The following is a 23,781-nucleotide window of genomic DNA, read 5'->3' as shown; positions in this document are numbered from 1 at the left end:
AGATTCGGATTCCTAGAATCCGGAGTGTTTGAGACTTAATGGAGTCTTTTAGTGCGTATTAACCTTGTGACAGAATGCGTCTGGGCCCGTTACGAACTCTAGGCTCGTTAGGATTTTAATTAATACGTGACTCTTATTTTCGAATCATATTAGGAATAGGATTCTCTCATAATCTCTATCTCATTTAGGATTTATGTTGGAGTGCAACACCTAATTCTGACAGGTTTCTATCTTTTATGGCTTGCCACTTTTAACAACTACCCATTACGGCAGTTACTATTTTTAGCAGGTTTCCATAAATAGCAAGTTTCGGGTGAAATGAAAAGGGGAATTGAGATTCGTTATTTTAGAGGAGATGCGTTGTCAAGTGGAGATTTATGTTCTCATCATCGAACCTTCCCTTTCGGGAATGGGGACAAAAGTAGGTGTCTACACTTAGCAATTGGGATTTCCGCCTGGAGTTATTCCAACCGCCTAGTAAGGATAATGGTATCGTCATCATCCCAGAGGGGAGACACAAATTAGGTGTCTACAATTCCTATGTTGGAGTTTGTAAAGACTTGGCTTGGAAAGTGTTTCTTAATGAAGGACTTAGGAGAGGCACAGTACATATTGGGCATCAAGATCTATAGGGATAGATCTAAGAGGATGATTGGACTAAGCCAAAGCACTTACATTGACAAAGTTCTAGCTAGGTTCAATATGATGGAAGCCAAGAGAGGCCATCTACCCATGTCAAATGGCACATATCTAAGCAAGAATCAGTGTCCTAGAACATCTGATGAGTGTAGAAAGATGAGTGGAATTCCATACGCTTCGGCTATTAGATCCATCATGTATGCTATGATTTGTACAAGGCCGGATGTTTCGTTCGCACTCAGTGCAACGAGCAGGTACCAGTCAGAACCAGGTGAGGCACATTGAACTGCTGCCAAGAACATCCTAAAGTACCTGAAAATGACTAAGGATCAGTTTCTGGTTTATGGTGGTACCGATGAGTTGATTGTTAAGGGCTATACGGACGCAAGCTTTCAAACCGACAGAGATGATTTCAGATCACAGTCTGGGTTTGTGTTCTGCCTCAACGGCGGAGCAATAAGCTGGAAAAGTGCTACGAAAAGCAGTATTGCGGATTCTACAACTGAAGCCGAGTACATTGTTGCCTCAGAAGCAGCAAAGGAAGCTGTTTGGATTCGGAAGTTCATCGAAGAACTTGGGTTGTCCCCTCCATTAAAGGACCAGTGGCTTTGTATTGCGACAATAGCGGAGCTATTGCCTACGTAAAGGAGCCTAGGAGCCACCAGAAGTCCAAGCACGTACTGCGGCGATTTCATATACTTCGAGAGATCGTTGAAAGAAAAGAAATCGAGATTTGCAAGGTTGGAGCTGACGATAACGTCGCGGATCCATTGACTAAACCGTTGCCACAAGTGAAACACAACGCACATATAGCAGCCATTGGAATCAAGCATGTTGGAGAATGGCTTTGATTTTCTAATTATTGTTTTTGAACATCTGTTAGATCTATGTTTAAAACAATTGGTTTAACCATTTCATATTTATGAAATTTATTATTTCATATTCATTTAATTTTGGTTTAGTATTAAATGATAAGTCCATGTGATTCAAATCATTCAAATGGGACGTCAAGATGGATTCTTCGACAAAGAAACACCCATAAGTGAACTTCAATATTGAAGTCACAAAGGATCCCTAATCTAGGTCATTGAAAAGTGGACGACCAATGACTAATGAAGATTCGATTGCAAGTAGATTACTTAGTTCTGTTTCTTGAACTAAAGTGACTGGATGTCAGAATCTTTTGCATAGATACTTATTGGATCTTGTATCGGATTGACCATAAGAACACTTTAAGAGATTAAAGTCATGTCATAGGTAGTTCTCATTAATGGTGATTAGAAACCGTTCCTCGGAACATGAGCGATTATGTCTGCTCGTTTGAGAATTAGTTCGCTTTGATGCTAGCTAAACGTTGCACCGTAAAAGGAGGCTATAAAAGCAGTTATTGGGCGTACTATGTATCAAAGTGAGTGTTCATAGATTGCAAGAATGGATTTTCCTTCTATCTTTGATAAGATATGGTGTTGTTGTGTAACAAGGCCTTTCGGAGAGTTAGATACTGTAAAATGCATGGCCGTGCTCAGAATGGTTAAGGCTTAACCTTCTGCAAAAGTTTAACAGTTGAACTCTGTAATCCGAGAAACACTTCTGGACCTAATAAGGATGGCTTGGATCTTACCTTATGTTCAGTAAGTAACACTAAGTGACAAAGGAATGTGAATGCACACTTGTCTGAATGACAAGTGGGAGACTGAAGGAAATATGTCCTTCACCCAAGGTGCATTAAGTCTAATACCAAGGTTCAGATTAATGGCGAACAATTAATTCAGTGAGATCAAGTGATCGGAACAGCTAGCTAGAGAAATGCTTCCGATCAGTGAGTTCTAATGAATATTAAGCTCACAACTTACTCTTGACTGAACCTACAAGGTCACACCAATGACATGTAATAGATCACCGGATTAAATGAATCGGAAATTCATTTAATAGCTTTTCGCGAATTAGTTATGGAAAATGTATTATACGATACGACCTTGCGTCGGAATCGTATATCGTATCACGAATATTCGTAAGCTAGGTGAAACGAATTAATCGTATCATACGACGGTGATTCGTCATATACAAAACAATAAATAATATCTGGGACGATATTAAGTCGCAACTACGAGGAGTGGCCCACGAGCCGAGTGCGAGAAGCACTCAAGGCCCATGGGCACTCGGCACGCAAGCAAGGCAACGACACAGCAGCGCTGGCCCATGGCCGAGCAGCTGCGTGTGTGTGCGCGCGGGCCAAGGCAACGACACAGCAGCAGCAGCAGCGCGGCCCACGCCCCAGCTCGCTGTGTGTGCTCGTGTACGCTTGCGCGGGCTTGCTGGCCGGTCTTGCCCTTGTGGCTTGGCCGGTTAGTAAGGTTATGTTAATAACCTTCTAACCCTTTTTCCAAAAACACAATTCACTAATACTCAAACCCTAGAGACTCAGAGAATCCTAATTCTCTTTGTGCCTCCAAAATGAGTTCTTCCCAAAAGCAAACTATCTTGATCGATTATCTAAGCTACGATAATCAAGACGGATCTGATCGTGTCGGTGAACCAAGTAGAGGAATGACAAGTGGAGTTCTAAGTTCGTGTTCGTTGACAGATTTGTGGAAAACACGCTTCAAACGTAAGTATGCTTAATGTGTGCTTTATACATGCTTCCTGGCTTTGGGGATTGTTTCCGCACATGTTATTATGTTTAACTGTATTCCCCTAAACATATCTGCATTGCAAGTATGCTTTTATCTCGTCCTCGCGACATTGCATTTTTTGTAGCTTCTTGTATAGTTGCTAATGCCATGTCTGGACCTTTATTCATGTACTTGAACATGTACTTGGTACATGTGTATTTGTTGCACACTTCAACATTGATGTGTGCTTGATACTTCACCAGCAAGTCCACATTGTACGGGACAATGAAAGTATTATCAATTGTGTGTCCATTCTTTGTTGATGTCCTTCCATTGTTTCTTCTCATGTATGTTGGGTATCCGTCTTCACCAATAACAGTTTTGTTGTTGAAGTCTTTGGGGTAATATTTCGTACATCGGCACCCATGCATACATGGACATTTTGGGTTCAAGTTATCGCACGGTCCATGTATCATGTACTGGACTCCTGCCTCAAATGCAATAGGGTCTATTTCCTGGTCTGTTAGTTCTGTTGAAATCAAGCGGTCGATGTCTGATGGGGTTCGAAGTTTGTCTGCTTCATGCAAAAATAGCAGCATATGACATGTGGAAGTCCTCTTTTTTGAAACTCGATTGTGTATATTGCTGCAAGGTGGTTTGAAAGGTTAGAATTGCAAGGTACTTAAGTGTAAGAATTATTATTTCTTGTGAACTGTGATAACCTAATAAGATAGATGAACCCGATGAATGGAATAATAAAATCCCAAAACTCACCCTTATTTATAACACCCACAACCCCAATCAACACTTACTACAAACCACATATACCCACGGAAACCATGGAATTGAATCTGCTAAAACCAAAAATAAAGAATCTAAATCCAAACCGCAAGCATCAATAAAATAGAAGTTAAAATCATAATATAACCCCTTGCACTCATGCCATAATGTTTCTCCCATTCAAACCTGTGTTAAACTGGTATCAACCATCAAATCTTCCACAACCAATTTCTTATATAAAGCATCAAAATTCATACTCCTTATTTACGCACTTTCATTAACATATTCTTGTGCACTTTCAGCTGAGTTACCTGTTGGTTCTTATACCCTAAAAATTGTCATGTAGTTTCAAAGACTAAAATGTTCAAGCATTCATGTACATTACATTCGAACTCCTTGATTTTGAAGGCACTACAGTTTATTATCTGATTATAAAATTTATTTACTTCTTTACCGGATAAATGTAAATATTGAATATATTATATCATAAGATCTTTTATATCGACCCAAAAATGAAATGTTGCTGGTGCATGCACATGCTAAACATATTAAGTGTCAGATTTCTGATACACATATATAGTGAGGTAGTTAATTAAGTATTTACCTGCTTTAGTGCGACCGCAGATATTTCTTTTGGTATGGTCTACAATAAGCTCATCAAGTTTAATCTTGAACACTCGAGCAATGATATCAAGTCGGTCTTTTGGTTTTTGTCCAGGGATCAAGGATACAAATTCTCTAATCTATGGCCACTTTGGATTACATGTCATAGTAATGAACAAATCTGGAGGGCCAGCCCATCTGCAAATATCTAGGGTATCGTGGTAGTTTTGAATCATGAATCTCAGGCTTCCGGTGAAAGATGAAGGTAGTATAACGCGTTGTCCTACAGATGCAGGCGTTGTATCACCTCGAAAAACCGGATCCGTCAATCCACGTAGCACATCTTTTTTTGTGTTTTTTGGTTTCTTCTTACCTATTCTAATCTTCCTTCTTGCATGCATGTGAAGGCGTCAACTTGTTCTTGCTGGTTAAGTCTTCCCAATTGGAATCTCGTCTTTGCCTCTTTTTCTCTTTGTTGAAAGCAAAATGCATTATATTCTCTCATAGTCACTGTTGTTCTGACCCTTCTCCCAGTTTCTTCCCTGTCACTATGGGGGATTTCTGTTGTATATCCATATTCTCCATAAGGGAAAAGAAGAGGATATTGCATTTCCATAAAACTCTGGTGAAGTTCGGAGATCCTTTTCAGACCAAAGTGTTTGTCCTTAATAATGACTTCTTGAGGCCCTTTTTCAGTATCACCTGTACCCACTATCAACGCAGCGATCTCTGTAGAAGTAGGGAGGTTGTATTGTCTTCCATATTTTCCCCTTGTTCCGATTAATCGGATCTTCACATGTTGTAAATCAGACTCGTGGAATCTTTCCCTTTGCATTCGAAACACTTTTGCTAGTTCATTATGCTCATCAAACATATTTGATAAGCCTTCTACAATGTCTCGGTCTAATTCTTCTTTTCCTTCTCCACTTCCAAGGCTGTTTATCCGATTTGTTACTTCGTTTTGTGTGTCATAAATATATAGCTGGGTGAACCTGGGTTGTTGCCCTTCTGGCGGAAGCAACGACCCAAACTTATGATGGTTCTGACCATTTAATCTTAATACATACGGATCATTTCCTCGATTGATGCTGCTGTCGACCTTCCCTCGCATTGAAGTGAAAGCGTTGATGGAGTTGTATATCCTTCTTTTGACATCGAAATCATTTGACCGAGTGTAATTATTTTCAAGTAGATCCTTCAAAAATACAGGGGGGTCTCTTAATAGAGGTAACCTGAATTTTTCCTTTTAACAATATAAATCGTACTCAGTTACAACATTGTTTCTGTCCTTCCTCGCCCGTTCTTCATACCAAACTATAGCTTCACATTTTGGACACACTTCACTTGGCCCCCCAAAAAGTCCAAGGTTCGGTGTATATGTGTGATGGTTGGGAACATGTTAGGTTGATGAACTTGTTCATGTGCGATTACAATGAAAGTAGATAGAATATTTGCTCACTAATATGTTTAGTAGGGTGAGCTATTTTTTGATGGTTGTACAGTTCCAAACTTGGTGTTTGCTGCATATCCGTGGTTTAAGAATATCAGAATGGTGGAATGTGTTAATAAAAAAACAAACTACTTGAAACATGAGTCATATTACTACTTTTTACCATTTTCGAATGTTGTGTTTTGATTTGCGGTCCGATGTTGTGTGGCTGTTGATGTTGTCAGTTGTCCGGTGTCACTTTGACGGATACATTTTCTTCCACAACTTGGAGTGGCTTGTATACTATTTGAGCTATGTAATATCTAATACCAAATAAATAACATGTCAGACTTTGTTGTTTCAAAATTTAAAACATAGTCATGTTTTTGCAATATAGTTTACCCCTTACCAATGTTAGCGGTCAGGGGTCTTTTAACATCTCATGGGGACGGTTAAGAGGCTGATGCGCGTCGATTTTTCCTTTGGTTAAGTATATGTCTTCATAACAATCGAGCATTTTTTGTTTTGCCTTTAACATAATCTATGTCCAGTCTGGTAGTGTGGGGTATAGGTTGTTGGCAATGAAATCCCAAACTTTGTGTTTGCTCAATATTTGTCTTTCAAAATGTGATTACCTACTGTGTGGACGAAAAATATAAACAATCATTAAACATGACCTACAATACTTTTCTTTTACCATTTGGTGATTCTGAGTTTAGGTTTCCGACCCGTTGATCTGTATCTTCTGATATCGTCAGTTGTTCGTTCTCACTTTGACGACACTGTTCTCTTCCGCGACTTGGAGTAGGATGTACACTTGTTGAGTTGGGTGAAGTCTCTGAAACCAAATACATAAGTTTATAGACTAAATTATTACATTTTCTCAAACACCATGTTATGTGGTTTTAAATAGACCCCTTACCAATTATAACTGTCATGGGTCTTTTGACTGGTCTTCTAACCTCTCTTAGGAACGGTCCAGAGGATGATACGCATCGATTTCTCCTTTTGTTAACTATCTATTTTCTTAAAACTTGAGCATGTTTTGCTTTTCCTTTAACGTAATCCATTTCCAGACTGGCAATTAGGGGTACCGGTTGTTGGCCACGAAATACCAAACTTTGTGTATGCTCATCTGCAGTTCAAAATGTGATTAGGGACATTTAATAAAAAAAACCAAAATGAAACATGAGCTACCATACTAATTTTTACCCTTTGGATTCTTGTTGAGTTGGGTGAAGTATATAAAACCAAATATATAAGGTTTAGACTGATTGTTACATTAAATCAAATATAATAGCTGTGGTCTGTGCTTTTAAATTGACCTCTTACCAGTTAGACCAGTCGTCTTCTAACTAATCTGCTAAAACCTCTTGAGGACAGTCCAGAGGCTGATGCGCATTGATTTCTCCTTTGTTTAAGTATATGTTTTCTTAACAATCGAGCATGTCTAGCATTTTTGTTACAATCATCCATTTTCGATGTGCAAAAGTTATGCATAAAATTCATTTAGCATGGACTACTACTGCTGAGTATTTGATAATGGAGTTGATAGAAGTTAATGCAATGAAATTGATAGAAGTTAATGCAATGAAATTGATATAAGTTAAATCAGGCCATGAATTTTAATATGTATACGATAAGTAGAGATAGACAAATGTAAGATTCAATTGAGCAAAGACAACATTGTAATTTCGATTATTCAATTGGAATGCAAACATAATTTCGGCGAAAATTCTAAATAGATAATCCAACTAATATAGTTTGACTTAGTAGATATTTTTATATTTATTTATCATCCCTAAATTTTGTAGATGTTGTCGAAATATTCTATTCTCATCACAAACTTCAAAGTAGCTTCGCTTAAGATCTTTGAAGCTCATCTCTTCTGTGGCTAGCTTAATGTCGGATAAACGTCTTTTTATCCTTTGTTGCATGCATACTTTATAGTTAATATCGTCTACATCGAAATTATATGTTTGTTGAATAATTTTGACTGCTTGTTTTGTTGCATCTTTAAAGGCTTGTGCAATGTCTTTGTGTAGTTTACTATAAACCTTGATTGGTAAATCTTCCTTGTTCATTGTAAGCTTCACAACAACCTTATACTTGTGTTTTTTGGCTTTGTAGTATTGTCTGTATGGGGGTCTACGAAGACCATACCATTGAACAACTTGACCAAGCAACCCTGTGTAACTAATGGTGAAGAGTATCCTGCCATTCTACATTTTCTTTTAAAAAATTTAGAAAATAAAATTAAGGATTAGTCCCTTAATGGGTTGCATATGTGACAAAATTCTCAAATTATCAAAAACCAAATCATGCAAAATGCATAGTAGTGGAGAAATTACATGATGTTGCAAACAAAGTAGAGAAAAGGGATCACCTTTGGACAGGGCTACCCGAATCACTGAACACCGAACGTTGAGATATTCATACTTAGAATTACATTGTTACTCCGTATGTCTATATTATTGGATGGTTTTATCTATGTCAACTTTATTCTTGCGAGGGAGAGGGGTGGGGTGGCGTAGGAGAAAGCATTACTTGTTGATTACTTTACTTTGCAGTAGCATATTAATATAACGTACCGGGGAACAGGATTCCATATGCAAATATTTTAAAACCCTTTTTTTTTATGTATGTGTTTGATTAATTCTAATTTAACCTGAAATGAGAATTGTCAGTAATTTCTCAGTAATTTGGTATATAATCCCCCCAAAATGTTTTCTTGAACCTTGAAATATTTTACAGAAACCTTATCTTCATAGTATATTTCTAATTTTGAGACGAAGGATAAGTTTTGAACCATTGATAGTATAGATGTCAACTTCAATAATCAAGGTTATTTTTGGGTCAATGGAACGGAGCTGCTGTCTAGGGTACTCAATTAATTCAGTCAGTGGTGTATATTAGTTAGTTGTGGGGTGGGCCCGGCTCCTTGGCCGAAAATGTTTGTAGAGTATTTTCAGTTACGACCCCCTTAAATATGTGTATAATTCTGTAATTACATAGTGTATTGCCACTGAGTTCTTAAATATAGGTCGTAAATCATAACTGAATATGTGGAGTTTTACTGATGAGCATTAATTTCAATTGACATGCCATTGCTGAATATTGACAATTGCCTCGGAAAACATCCAAACTCACAAGCAATACATCTCTCTGCAAAAACTTTTGATAAACTTGTTAATAAATTCACTAATCAGACTTTTAGGATACCTCTTGTTGGGTTGTTTAAGACTTGCAACATGATTTTAGATGTGATATTATTTTGTTAAAATATGACCAACCCAACTATCCTAACATTTACATTACTGCGAAGTCAGGATTCGGCATTCTTGCCCCTCTCTGATTTATTACTTTCAGTTTAAGGAAACATTTTGACGTGCTTCCTAAGTCTATAGAATATCAATATAAAGTACCAGAGAACATGATTCCATATGCAAATATTTTATAAAGCATTTTTTGCATAGTTATATTTGATTCAGACAATAATCGAAGTTGCACAGGTACTGCAGATTGTTTCTACATCAATCTACAACGTAAAAGTATTCCCTCAATAGTCCATACCTAAGTGACAGGCCACACATTTACTAAATAAGACACATCATCCATTCGTACAAATTTTAAAAGTAAATTGAGGTGGGATAAGGTGAAGACTTCGGCAATAGGGACAAATTTCTCAATATGTCAAAACAAAATCATGCAGAATGCATAGTAGTGGAGTACATTCAGGATGTTGCAAACAAAGTAGAGAAAATGGATCACCTTTGGAAAGGCCTGACGGAATCACTAAACACCGAACGCTAGGGTACTCAATTAACCCAAGAACCTGTGTCAAAAAACAAACTTAAAACCAATCCCTGATATTAAAAAAAGGACAGAACGACCACAAAATAATATCACCACATAGGGGGAAACAGTCCCCCGTCAGGGTTCTAAATCACTCTATTCTTATAGTACATTGTAGGGGAATACAGTTAAATACATATAACATGTGCGGAACAATCCCCAAAGCCAAGAAACATGTATAAAGCACAAATTAAGTAAACTTTCATTCGAAGCGTGTTTTCCTAAGTTTATGATTCACGAACACGAACAATGAACAGACCCCTAATACCAGGATTTTTCTTTGAGATTGAAGATTGTAACCCTATATGGGTAAACTTCAAGTATAAAGGAGTATTTGTTTTCTACTCTGCATGTGGACGGATAGGTCACAGAAAATAAATTTGTAAACTCACAGCAAGACATTAAAGTGTCTTATTTGGAATTGTAATGGAAAGAAGTTGTTTAGACGAAGAAAACCTAAGAATAAATAGATTTTACCACCCCCTTTTCACAAATCGTCTGATTGGTCTTAAAAGAATTGAGCGATTTCGCACTCGAAGAATTGATTTAACAATCTCAGTTGATAGCATAGATATAGGGGGGATTGTGCCTCAGAAGAAAACTGGGAAGTGCATCCTGGTGATGAATGTAGTAATGGGCAGAAGATGAGTTCAAATGATTACAGCATGTCCTCAGAAGAACCATTTGATCATTCTATTGTGCTTGATAGCTTTGTTGATGGTGAAGAAACTGATGATGATGATGATGATGATGATGACGATGGGGATGATGATGATGATGATGATGATTCAGAAGGGGGAAATAAGGATAACTAAAAGGAGGGTCACGATAGAAATGATGAAGGAGATGGTAACCAGGCAACATCAGGCAAGAAGAGAAACAGATCACCCTCCCCAAGCGCGACATGGGGACCATCTTCGAACAATCAAGGTGGGTTGGCCAAAAGAAGAGGTGGGATGGTCAACCGGTTGAGTACCGGAGATAAAGGTGGCGCGTAGGATGAGTTACTATGTGACGAGATCATGACTCAAGCAGAGAATAAAGGGTCCAACGAGACTGCAAAGGGGTTAGCTGTAGAGGAAAACACGGAGCACAACTGCATTAATGATACATTAAGTGTGGATGAGATTACAGTATCCCAGCGGACGTCATCCCCTGAAGGGCCAAGTACTCCTCTTATATACCCCCCTGGTCTAGTTTGTTTCACAAAAATACCCCCCTGTTTTCTTCCCCTATGGCTACCTTAAGTGGTATGGATAGGGAAATTTTAGTCACCCCACTTGGGAAAAACCAGAAAATTCTTCAAAACCGCCTACCACTTTATCTCCACATACAACTCTGCCCTTAGTAAGTCCAAAGTTTGAAATTTCCCTGCATGAGACCCACACATTGCCAAATAAGTCAATTTTTGCAACACGAAGGGATTACATTACCATAAATAGGTATTTCATTTCCCCACCAAACTTCCACTATATTACTCATTTTATACCCCCCCACGGACTCCACAGCTGTACAAATCCAAATCCATCTCCTTTTTTTTACCCAACTCTCACTCCTGGATCACCTTTGAATAGTCAAATGGAAAACTTTGAATCTCTCGGATCTTCTCAACATGTTCTACCCGTCGGATAAAGAATCTGACGGGCCACCACCCAGCCTATGCCCTTTGGACCGTATTTCAATTCCACATCTGATGGATTTTGATCCCCTTTTACCATTTTGTCCGACGGGGTCCGCCTGGGGACCCTATCCCGAAATTCCGAACCAAGGAAACCTCGTCCAAAATGGGTCAGCCATGATAGAGGAAAATCAACCCCAAACCACTGTCATTGAAACCCCCCCTGTTGAGTTGTTACCTATGGAAGCCCAAACCTTTGGCCCACCAAACAAGATCTCTGATTGGGATGAGTTTAGAAAAATCCTACACCCTACTTTAAAGGGTTTTGAACCGTCCGATTTCACTTTCCCCTGCTTACAAATAAGGTCTTTAGCTTAGTCCTCAAACCTCACCCCTAAGTTCAAGAAATCTGTGTTCTCCTCTTCTGAAAAAGAGAAAATTTGAAACCCACCTAATTCTCCTGACTCAGGGGATTCTTTTTCCTCCTCGGTGTCCTTCCTCTCCCCTGCTGCTATCAGAAGTTTGGAGGCGGAAATGGAGAAAATTTGTGACTTAAACAATTCACTACCATCTCTAGCTCTGGAGTGGGAGGGATTTAAAGCCCAAACCCCAATTTAAGTGAATTCGACGGAAGACTCCCCAGGAAAACGAAAGCTAACCAAGCAGAGGTATATTACCAACGGGAAATAAAAGAAAGGGAAAAAATGGAGGCCAAATGGGTTCCTCTCACTGAAATTGAATAAAGGGAAACACCCCCTTCTCTTGGTGGTGCGAGCTCTAAGAAGGAGGGACTAGATCTGAATGCTATCCCGAAAGAGGCTGTCCGTGGAGAAATTAGCTTGTCAGAGGAAAGGGAGAGAAAGAAGAAACGTAAGAAGACAAAAGTGTACAGGGGCTTTGGGGCTAGGAAATTTGGCATACCAGATGATCATGACATAACCTGCAGCTGTAATTGTGGTAGATTCCCTTTCATCTTCAAGAAAGGGAACAATTCTGATGATGACGAACCGGGTGGTCAATCTGCTACTCCTACTTCTGGAATGGGTTTCGTGGCTGCCCACAAGGAGCCACGGGTGGTTAAATGAAGTTCTTAGCATGGAATTGTAGGGGTGTCCATTCAGATTTGTACCCTATAATTCCTTATATAAGTATATTACTCCCTCGGTCCCTTAATACTCGCACCGCTTTCCTTTTCGGGCCGTCCCTTAATACTTGCATCGCTTCTATAAATGGAAATCTTAACCAATATTATATTATTTCTCACACTTACCTACTAACCCACCTACACCCCTACTCCCTTCAAAAAAGTCATTTAAAAATTCACACCCCCCACTCACCACTCCCCACCCCTTACACATTTCCCACTAACTATGTTAAAAAATACCCCACTATCAACTAACACCCATTAAATTAATAAGTCAATTCAAGTATCTTATACTCCACACCGGTCAAACCGGTGCAAGTATTAAGGGACGGAGGGAGTAGTAATTTCGGCTAGTATAGATGTCATCTTTTTGTCGGAAACTAAGACTCCTTTCGAGTCAATTTTCGGTGATTTTGCAAAAATGGGATTTCCACATTATACTGGGGTGGATCCTGTTGTTTCGGCAGGGGGTTTGTTTTTAGTTTGGTCTAATAGTGTTGTAATAGATGTAATATCTGAGTGCCAGAATGTAATATGTTATAAGGTAACGGATAGTAAGAATATTTCATATTATGCCTCGTTTGTTTATGGCTCTCCTTACTTAGAATGTAGGCAGCAAGTGTGGACCTCCATCCACTCTTTCATCCAATGCCACCCTGGGAAACATTGCTTAATGGGCGATTTTAACATACTCAAAAAATGGGGGGATCAGACGCATTACGAGGCGCCGTAGACTTTGCTGCCTGGCGAATCCAATTAGGGCTAATTGGTTTACCATGTCAAGGGGCCATGTTCACATGGATAAATAATCGAGAAGGTGAATATGTGATATATGAAAAACTCGATAGAGCATATTGTGATTGTTCATGGCAAACGACTTTCCCATAAGCACTAGTTTGAGGCCCAGGGGAGTAATGACGAGGGGCAACACCAGGAAAACAGTTCATGGCTTCACAACTTACTCTCCCTCTCCGTGGAGCAGATTGCACATTTGAGCGCCCCCTTCTCGGAATCTGAAATTCGATGTGCTGTTTTCTAATGAAGCCATTAAAATCCCCAGGTCCAGATGGCGTCCCTCCCGTATTTTTCCAGAAATGTTGGAATATTATGGGAGGGGAAGTGGCAAAGGCACTTCAAAAAAATTTTAGCTCGGGCAAGATGATGAAGGATTTGAATAAAACCTTCATAGTGCTTATCCCCAAAGGTGAGAGGCCAGAAACAGTGAATCAGTTTATGCCCATAGGCCTATGTAACACCCTCTACAAAATCATCACCAAGTGTATGGTTATGAGGTTGAAACTGATCCTAGCAGATACTGTAAGTGAGTTTCAGAATGCCTTCGTCCCGGGTCGTTTAATGGCGGATAATATTTTCATAGCTCATGAGTTGATGCATTGGGTTAAGCACAAGAAGAAAGGGGGTGACATAGCAACTGTTATGAAGATTGATCTAAACAAGGCATATGACAGGATACGATGGGATTTCATTGTGAATATTCCGAGGAAGATTTCTTTACCAGAATCTTGGATTTCATGTATTTTGGAATGTATCTCCACTTTCGCCCTTTCTATCCTTGTAAACGGGGAACCAACAGTGTTTTTTAATCCAAAAGTGGGTATTCGATAGGGAGATCCACTTTCTTCGTACTTAATTACCCTATGTATGGAGGTTTTATCTAGGAAAATTATGTCACTACAAGATCAAGGGCAACTCCAAGGTATTCAAATGGGAAGATCAGGTCCAAGAATCAATCACCTATTTTTCTCGGATGATGCCCTTTTCTTTTTCAAGCCGACACCATCATGTGCACTTCTGAGGAGAACGATTGATGATTTCTGTAACATGTTTGGTTAAATAGGTAAATGTGGAAAAGTCCTTCATAATTTTTTGCCCTAATACACCGTCGCTGTTCCTAAGAATTATGAGGAAACCAATTGGAGTGCCGACACAAACATAAATGGGGACATATTTGGGTTGCCCCATGGAAATAGATGGCAGGTCTACAAGGAAACTTGAATTTATTCTTGATCGATTAATTGCAAAAATCTCTTCTAGGAAATTTTGTTACCTCTGCCAAGCAGGTAAATTTGTTCTTATAAACTTAATTCTAATTACCTTGGCTTCCCATATCATGAGTGTGTACCAAATCTCAAAGAAAGATCTGGGGAAAATTACGTCAATATGCCTTAAATTTTGGTGGGCTAGATCTATGGATAAGCGACCGATTTACTGGAAAAGAAAGGAAGTGTTGTTTAAGTACAAAGCAGAGAGAGGTATTGGTCTGCGTAATCTCTTCCACTTAAATCAAGCTCTCATGTTTAAAAATGCTTCCCATAAATACCTCTAGGAAAATGATGGCACTACAAGATCAGGGGCAACTCCAATTTTGGTGGGCTAGATCTATGGATAAGCGACCGATTTATTGGAAAAGCAAGGAAGTGTTGTTTAAGCACAAAGCAGAGAGAGGTATTGGTCTGCGTAATGTCTTCCACTTAAATTAAGCTCTCCTATTTGAAAAAGCTTCCCATAAATACCAACCCCCATCTCCTAGTGGCGAGGGTGATGAAAGGTATATATGGGAAACTACCTATCGATAAAGCTAGATCATTATCAAGAATAAGGCAGGCTTCTTGGGGCTATAGAAGCTTATGTAATGCGGCTATGACCTTCAACCCGGGTATGGTAATCGTAATAAGGAACGGTGAAGCTACAAAACTTACAGAAGATATATGGAATTTGAAGTGGGAAAGTGGTATTCAAAAGTAATCTCAACCTAGCAATGAGTGACCTGCCAACTTCAGTTTCGGACCTGATAACCCATCACAAATGTTGGAACCACCGGTTGATCTGGAACCTCTTCCCGTCCCATATTGCGAAAAATATCCTTGCTAATCATCTAAGTGAAGAGGAGTGTGAAAACTCAGTTTCATGGGGAGGTACGGATTCGGGAAGGTTTACGGTGAAATCGGGCTGCTCCTTCCTTGGGAACAAGGGGCACATCAATGTGGAAGACATCTTTTGGAAAAAAAATTGGAAGATGAGAACTATACCGAAGTGTCGATTGTTCGGGTGGAAGATACTCTGGAATGCTTTGCCCTCAAAAGAGGGTCTCTAAAGAAGAGGGATCTTATTACATGACGTTTGTGTGTTTTGTTAGCAGGAATGGGAAACTACAAAGCATTTGTTACGTGATTGTGAAATGATGAAGCGAGTGTGGGCTTCCTCGGAGTTTTTCCTGCGCATGGGCACCCAACTCCCATCCATAGAAACTTGGGTAAGGGAGTTTTTGAACTACGTGTGGAATAATGACCCGGGGGGAGGAGGTGATGTGAAGTTCATCGGAATGCTATGGTGCATTTGGATCCAAAGAAATGAAATTTCCTGTGGAAGAACGTCTTCTTGCCCGACTAGAATTCTTAACCTATAAAATGAACATAAATAGAGAATCACAAAAAGTGTAAGTATTCGTGAAAGCCAAAACATTGTCCCTCAATAGGTGCTCAATCATCACAATCTGTTCTGGAAAAAGGGGGAAGACGTTGGCACTGTTCCGACGATCATCCTTACCGATGGAGCATGGAAGAAAATTAGAAAAGGCAAGCTTCTGGTAGATATCTTTGCAGGAGCAGGGTGGAAAATTACTACTCCCTCGGGTTTTGTCAAAGATGGAAATAGTGCAGAGACTATTGCCATCTGGCTTGTATCAGATATGTGGACGGTATAAAGCGTCGAGGTGGTCGACGCTGAAGATAAAAGGTGGTCGTCAAAAAGCGTCGAGGTAGTCGACGCCTCCAAGCGTCGAGAATATTCTCGACTTTAATATTTTCGACGCTTTTAGAAAGCGTCGAGGCTAAATTTCTCGACGCTTTTTAGCGTCGAAAATCCTTCAAAAAAGCGTCCATAAAGGCGCGTTTTGTAGTAGTGTCATAATCTATTGTCATTGTATGTATGAGAGACATTCTTAGACTTAATTAGTCCCTTCCGGGAAGTTCAAAAATCAACAGCGTCTAATTGAGTTGTATGATCACCATATTCAAAATCCCTTTCGTCATTTTTGAAGCCCCGCTTTTAGTGGGACCGGAATTTAAGTTCTTGAAATAACCTCCACAATCTTTAATATATCAACCATACTATTAACCTCGATAATGTGTTTAAAGGGATAGCATTGTTTGCATGAAAATGGAGTATGTTTTTTCTAACAATATCTACATCTTATTGCGGTAACGTGATAAGTTAGTAAATCAACATTATAATATCACTCTGCCATGAATCACCAAGATACCACATAGCGGACACTATTCCAACATAATTTTTTTAAGGTTAATAAAACAAAGAATTAGGCAAACTAGAATTCTATCGATAGTTTTTTTATTTTTTATTTTTTTGGCAGGAATTACATACATGCAAAAAAATTAAAGGAAAAACAAAAAACCCATTACTATCAGCCGATTGCCAATTCATGGGCGACACAACTAACACTATCAGAACAACTCAAACAATAAGAATCGACACTACTAACACAAGACTTGACAATACTGGAATCAAACTCAACACAACTAATTTGAAACAAAGAGAATTCAACATTATTGCAAAGAGACGAGCTTAAACACTTCTTCCTTAGACGCTGGATACTTTCTGGCAGAGGGGCAGCAACCTTCCTCTTTCTTCCATCTGTGTACCTGCACAACATGGTGAGTATGAAGTACAGGGGTGGTAGCCTCCTGGTCGCCTTCTTCCTCGTGGTCTTCTTCTTTATACAACGATCAGTCGTATTCCTTGATCTTACTCCTCTGATATGATGATGGTTGTGTGTAACAGTGCTCATGGATTCACTTGTTGATTCTCCTACTTCTGAATCAACTTGATTGTAACTATCATCCATAATCAAGCTCTCCAATTGCTTTTCTGGCTCTTTATTTTTACCACTAGCACTTTGACTCTTTTCATACATGTCAACCATAAAAGAGTTCTTCACATATTCTTCTTGACTTCCACATTTTCTCTTCATGATACTCTCTGTATCACTACCAACTATTCTAAAGGTCATGGGAGATCCTAACCTCGAGTTGAAATGTTAAATAGATTTCCCTTTCAACAACAATTGATAGTCTTTTTATGAAATGGACAATTAAGAACCCCACCTTCTTTGGTTAACAAACCGATAATTGGGCTCCACCAGCTTAGAATTCTCAAAGTTCGAAACACTTGCAACTTCCTTACATCATCATCCATTATCTCATACTTTTCCCCTTCCAGTACTATATCTTCCACATTAGCACTACAACAATCCGACAATTACTTGTTTTCCATAATAGATAAGCCATGCTCAACCACCATATTTTCCAAGCACGTTCCACCATCACATTCTACTCCTCTTTCAACAGAAATGTGATCCTTCTCTTAAACTAGAGCTTACTCATTCGAATGACCCTTCACCAAATTGTCTTTAGATTTCTTCTTTGGTGGAGGTAGCCCTAGTCTTAATCCAAGTGGAAAATCACCTTGAAATTGTTTTTCTGACTCCTTTTTTAATCGGTACTGCTTTACCTCCTCAAGTTTCCTACAGTTTTTGGGTTCCACTTGGGAATCCATTAACAAGTCCCAATAAGCCAAATCATTTCTTCCAAGTTCTATAGCAGCCATGGCTCTTCTAAACATAGCTTTAACATTAGTTGGATTAAATTCCAAGATAATCGAGCAAAGTTGACCTACCTACTCAAACTCCATTTTTTTCCAAAACAAGCTGCTGAATTAAGTAGAATGGAAATAGCCAGATCAGAAAATTCAACTCTATCATCATCATCCTCAAACTTAAAGCAACGAAGAATAACCCTAGCATAACCATACTTCTCTAAAGCATCCTCTATATTACCTTGTTTGTAAAGAAGATTTCCTACCTCTTTCATATCTTTTGCAAGATCCAAGACACCTGTCGGGTTTTTCGAGGTTGAGATTAATTCAATTAAAAACTCATCTTCCTCCATAAGACTATCCCCTTCTATAAGAACTCGATTGAGCTCCCCCTTAATTCATTGTAAACCTCCAAGGAACACATATTACAGACCCCAAAAAATAACCACTAATAGATAATAACACCCCACACAAAAACATAAGACTCCCTAACCCAAAATTCCAAAGTAACACAAGAACTAATTTCTAGAATCAAATACTAGACAGAAAGACTTGCAATTAAACAGAAGAAGATGAACCTTTGGTTATTTCAATTGATGATGAATTGATGACCCTTCGATCAGAAAATTGCAAATCCCAGATAGAGCTATCCAAGAGACTAACATACTATCAAAGCTGAAGAAACGAAACTCCACGGAGACTAGAACAGGAAATTCAAGTCCTTCCTCGTCTCCAGCGAGTTTAAGCGGACTGTGAAGATATTGCTAGTACCGAGATTTTTTTGGGAGAGAGAAGGAGCGAAGAGTTTAGGAATTATAACAAATATCAACAGTGTTACAAATTAAAAAGTTTTTCTTTTCACTTAACCATGTTAACTGCAATTATAAAATTCAACGTGCAATTCAATGAGAAAATGTAATGCAATAATGGCAAGTTGCAACCATGTTAATTAAAACATCTTGAAAACGATTTCGAGTAAACATCTTTAAATAAACAAAAAAAAGGTAATATATCCAACCAAAGAAATACTCCCTCCGTCTCAAATTACTCGTTACACTTACTTTTGCACAAAGTTTAAGGTGATAAATGGTTGTATGGATATCCATTGTTAATTTATTGAAAAATTAGATGTGATAGTCGTTAGGGAGGTATTTTTTTAATTGAAAGAAAGAGGGTGTGGCAAAAAAATTAGTGGGAAGAGAGAAACAATATAATATTTGTGAGGTCGTTCTTAATTAAGAAGTGTAACAATTAACCTTGGATGGACAAAAAATGAAAGTGTAACAAGTAATCTGGGAGGGATGGAGTATTAATCATGCCGATATGTCAAAATACATAATATGTCAAAATACTTACTGTAGACACCTAATTTGTTCTCCCCTTTGGGATGATGACGATACCATATCCTTGTTAGGCAATTGGAGTAACTTCAGGCGGAAATCTCAATTACTAAGACACCTCCAAAATCCAAGGTCCAAAATCCAATCCCCGAGACCGTTCCCCTCCCGGAACTCGGTACAAAATACAACTTCCAAAATCCAATTTCAAAATCCAAGTTCAATCTCAACTAGTGGACCATCCCATTGGTTTTACTAGGCCTTTTCCACTCAAAATCATATAAGGCAAGTCAAATTCGGGCGCCGACCCACAAAACCGAGCATGTCGGGCCCCGTCCCGTAAAACTGGAATTCAAAAACCCGAGAAAGGCTTGTTTTTAGACGCAAATTCAAGCCTTAACCTCCAAGCAAACACTACATGCCAAACATCGTACTATTCGTATGAAGGTACACCCATACAAGATAAATCAAGGACGGCATCTATCCGTGCTTTTTGGCGGCATTCAGGCCACCTCAGCAGCGCCCAGCGTTGGCCTGGCGCCAGGCGCTGTCGTGTGCTGGCGTTTTGCACCATTTTCCTCCTATAAATACCCCTCATTTCCATCGAAAAAAGGGGGGAGCACAATACATACAACGTCGTAATTTCGACATTACTCCTCACAATACAAACTTCAAAACTCTTCAAAAACACATACAAAGTTCCAAAATTCAAAAGCAATTGGGAGCTCGTGCCTAAGCCTAACTAGGTAAATCCGAACCCCATTTCAATCAATCATGCTATTTTGATTTCAAATGATTAGCAAGTTGGTGTTTTTTGCCATAAAAAACACCACTTCCAACAATCATACATGCTTTTTCAAAAATACAAACTTTTCAAATACAAAATACAAACTTTCAAGATTCAAGGATGTTCAAAGTTGTTTACATTCATCCCTTTGAACTAGAATCACCTTCAAGTGTGGATTAATCAAAGATGACACCTTTTAACATTTAAAGGTTTAGTCTTTTGAGATTCAAGACTCCATTTTTCAATATACAAGTTCAAGTTTTCAAATTTTAAAGATCCCACCATGTTTAGGGTTGTTCATAACTACCTCTGTAAACTAGGATCATTTCAAGTTCAAATTTCAATCATTTCAAGTTCAAGTTTCAATCTTTTCAAGTTCAAACCTTTCAATATTCAATCTTTCAATTTCAAGTTCAATATGCAAAATCTAGGACATTTGGGTTGAGCAACCTCTCCTAAGTTGAGATTTTTGGCTTTGAATTCGTGTCGGGCGCACTTATTTTTAAGGAGCCGCTTGGCGTTCGAATCTCATGTGCCCAAGTACAAATTTCAATTATGCACCTTTCAATATCGCACCTTTCAATATCGCACTTTCAATATCGCACTTTCAATATCACACTTTCAATACCGCAATTTCAATACCGCAATTTCAATTTCGCACTTTCAATTCCGCACCTTTACTTGCCTACTCCATTTCTAGGCAATGTGGACCTACTCCCTAGTCCTTTTCTAGGGGGTCTTGTATTTACTAATTCCGCAATTTATTTAGTATTGTGATGTTGCTTTATGTGCTTTATCGCTTTCATCACCAAACATGCTAAATACAACAAAATACAAAGGTTACATCACGCTTAACGAAGATATTTTTGGACAAACCGACCTTAGGTTCCTTAAATCAATCTTTAAAGCAAAGTGACCACCGTACAATTAGAAATTCTATTTTGCTCTAAATTTCAAACCCACAGTCTAATCTTAGGGTTTATTTTCGAAACAATGTTGTGCCAACGTACTTGAATATTTCTAAAGCTCACCGAATAAGCATTTTCGTTCCCGAGCCCGGATGTCACCCATCCGTTTCAAGGATTCAAGGCCTTATCCAAAAATAGAGTCATTTTGCGGTGTTCCCGAACGGGACCTAAAATACAATTTGGTGGCGACTCCTTCGAGGTGCAAAAACAAAGTTCAAACGGTTCTCTAAACGAACCGCCCCCTTGTAGGAACGGGAAGAAAATAACCCCCCTACACTTACAAAGCGGCACAAATATTGATCTTTGTTAATTGCAAGCCCCAAAATATTACAACGTGTAGAATTGCTCCATATAATATAATTTTACTATGTATATATTTACAAATTTAAATAATTAAATAATTAAAGTAGACTTACATAAATATTGACAATTCCCGTTGTTTTTCGTTTGTAATTCTCGTTTTTTATCTTCCGTCAATTAGCGATGATGTTCATAACCTGTTGTGAAAATAGAGAAGAAGGGAAGAGAGGAAGAGAGAATAAATTGCCAGTTATCTTTATTCAATATAAAGGCAATTTAATGTATATATAAACATACATCGTAAACGTTAATAATGTCAAGGGAATAATAGGCATACATAATACAATATATTTATAACATAATAAATAATAAATAATGAATAATGAATTATAAATAAGTAATGATAAGTAATAAATAATAAATAATAAGTAATAATAAATAAGTAATAAGTAATAATCTTTCCGTCCATTTTTATTCCTCACATTTGGTATGATGCGGGCGATTTAATAATTAAATTAGTGTGTGGTCCAGGTGATGTCCCGGTTGCTACATTTACCTGTTAAAATTTTAGAATTTTCTTTTGCTTCAATTAGACCATCTTCCAATTCGTATAATTTGTTTTCTGGTAGAACTAAGTGTTTCAAATTAATAAACACTAAATTAGATATATATGCAGCATGCATGGAGTTTCTATACTAGCTTGACGCTTATGAGACTTATGACATCATGTTTCTTCATGGTTGTTCGAATGCTTTATTTAGTTTTTCCAAAATAGTCCATAGGAAATAAAATGTCATGTTTTTTCAGAAAAAATTAGTTGCTTCAGACTCCATGTTAACATTTATTTATAAATTAACGTGAAGAGATAAACACAATTGGTTGTTGGTTAAGATGGTAATGAGAGTTATCATCTACACTTGAGCTCTTGTGTTCGAACCTTGTTGTATTGATTTTTGGTTTCCCATGAAAGACAAAACACTTGGCAAGTGGATGATGTGGCGTAAAGGGGACAGTACAACGTGATACATGAACGTTTTTTTCAACGCTTTTTAATATATTAGTATAGATTAATGCTGATAAAGATTCCTCCTTTTTTATTTAAACAATGCAAATTACGTTTATTGACAATGTTTTCACTTATATCCAAGATATGGTATTAGGAAAGTGTGAGAGATTCAATATCCTAATGGGAAAATGTGAAAGGTTTAGTGTGCCAAAGGTAATCACTTGCACAATTTTTGACAGAATATTAAGGATATTTATGATATAATATATAAAATAAATATTCGAAAAGTAAATACTCCCTCCGTTTATTTTTGTTTGTTACGTATTCCTTTTAGAGTGTTTCACAATGTTTGTTACGTGGGAGAATCTTTCCTTTTATAAACTTATTATATTGTCATTTTTTGTGCCAGCTTTTAATTTTAATTGGTCCAATTATTTCAACTCATTAAATTTATTTACAATTTCTCTAGTATGTTAAGTTAGCAATCTGTGTGCTTTTCCATTATTGATTCATTTTGAAAAATAAAACGATCTTATTGGTTGTTGTAATGATTAGTGGATTCAGGTGTTACTTGGGTTTATTTTTTTAATAAAAATTAAAAGGAATCTTTATTATACGTAAATAAACTTGCAAAAGTTCAAACGTAACAAATAAAAAGAAACGGAGGGAGTATTAAAATGGGACACAAGTAAAGGAAAGCGTGAAAAATTAAAAAGGGACGGAGGGAGTAAGTAAATAAGTAATAAATAATGAATAATGACTAACGAATAATAAATAACGGAGATAAAAATACTAATAATAATAATTTTTGAAATGTTTGACTTTGTTAGCATTTGATATAATAATAATAATAATAATAATAATAATAATAATAATAATAATAATAATAATAATAATAGTAATAAGAAAAAGAAAAAGAAAAAAGATGGACATTATAATATAATAATAGTAATTTTCAATATTATACTACCTCCGTTCCTGAAAGCTATTTAAGTTTTCCGTTTTAGTACATTTCTGAAAATTGTTTACCCTCTACTTTATTCCATTTTTAATTAACCTATAAATTTTACGT

The 23,781-nt window shown here is 37.7% G+C and overlaps 1 long non-coding RNA gene across 1 annotated transcript; it reads right to left on the bottom strand.

Annotated features, from left to right (window-relative positions):
• Window positions 1-6,589: 6,589 nt before the first annotated feature.
• LOC130459320 (uncharacterized) lies at window positions 6,590-19,221 on the bottom strand. Its single transcript, XR_008918664.1, has 4 exons — window positions 18,890-19,221; window positions 9,835-9,898; window positions 6,986-7,198; window positions 6,590-6,901 (listed from the first exon to the last, which is right to left on the bottom strand). It is a non-coding gene; the product is annotated as an uncharacterized lncRNA (long non-coding RNA).
• Window positions 19,222-23,781: the final 4,560 nt, after the last annotated feature.

This window comes from Spinacia oleracea, chromosome 4, assembly GCF_020520425.1.
Source record: "Spinacia oleracea cultivar Varoflay chromosome 4, BTI_SOV_V1, whole genome shotgun sequence".
Taxonomy (NCBI): Eukaryota; Viridiplantae; Streptophyta; class Magnoliopsida; order Caryophyllales; family Amaranthaceae; genus Spinacia; species Spinacia oleracea.
This window is presented reverse-complemented; position numbering and strand designations above follow the sequence as displayed.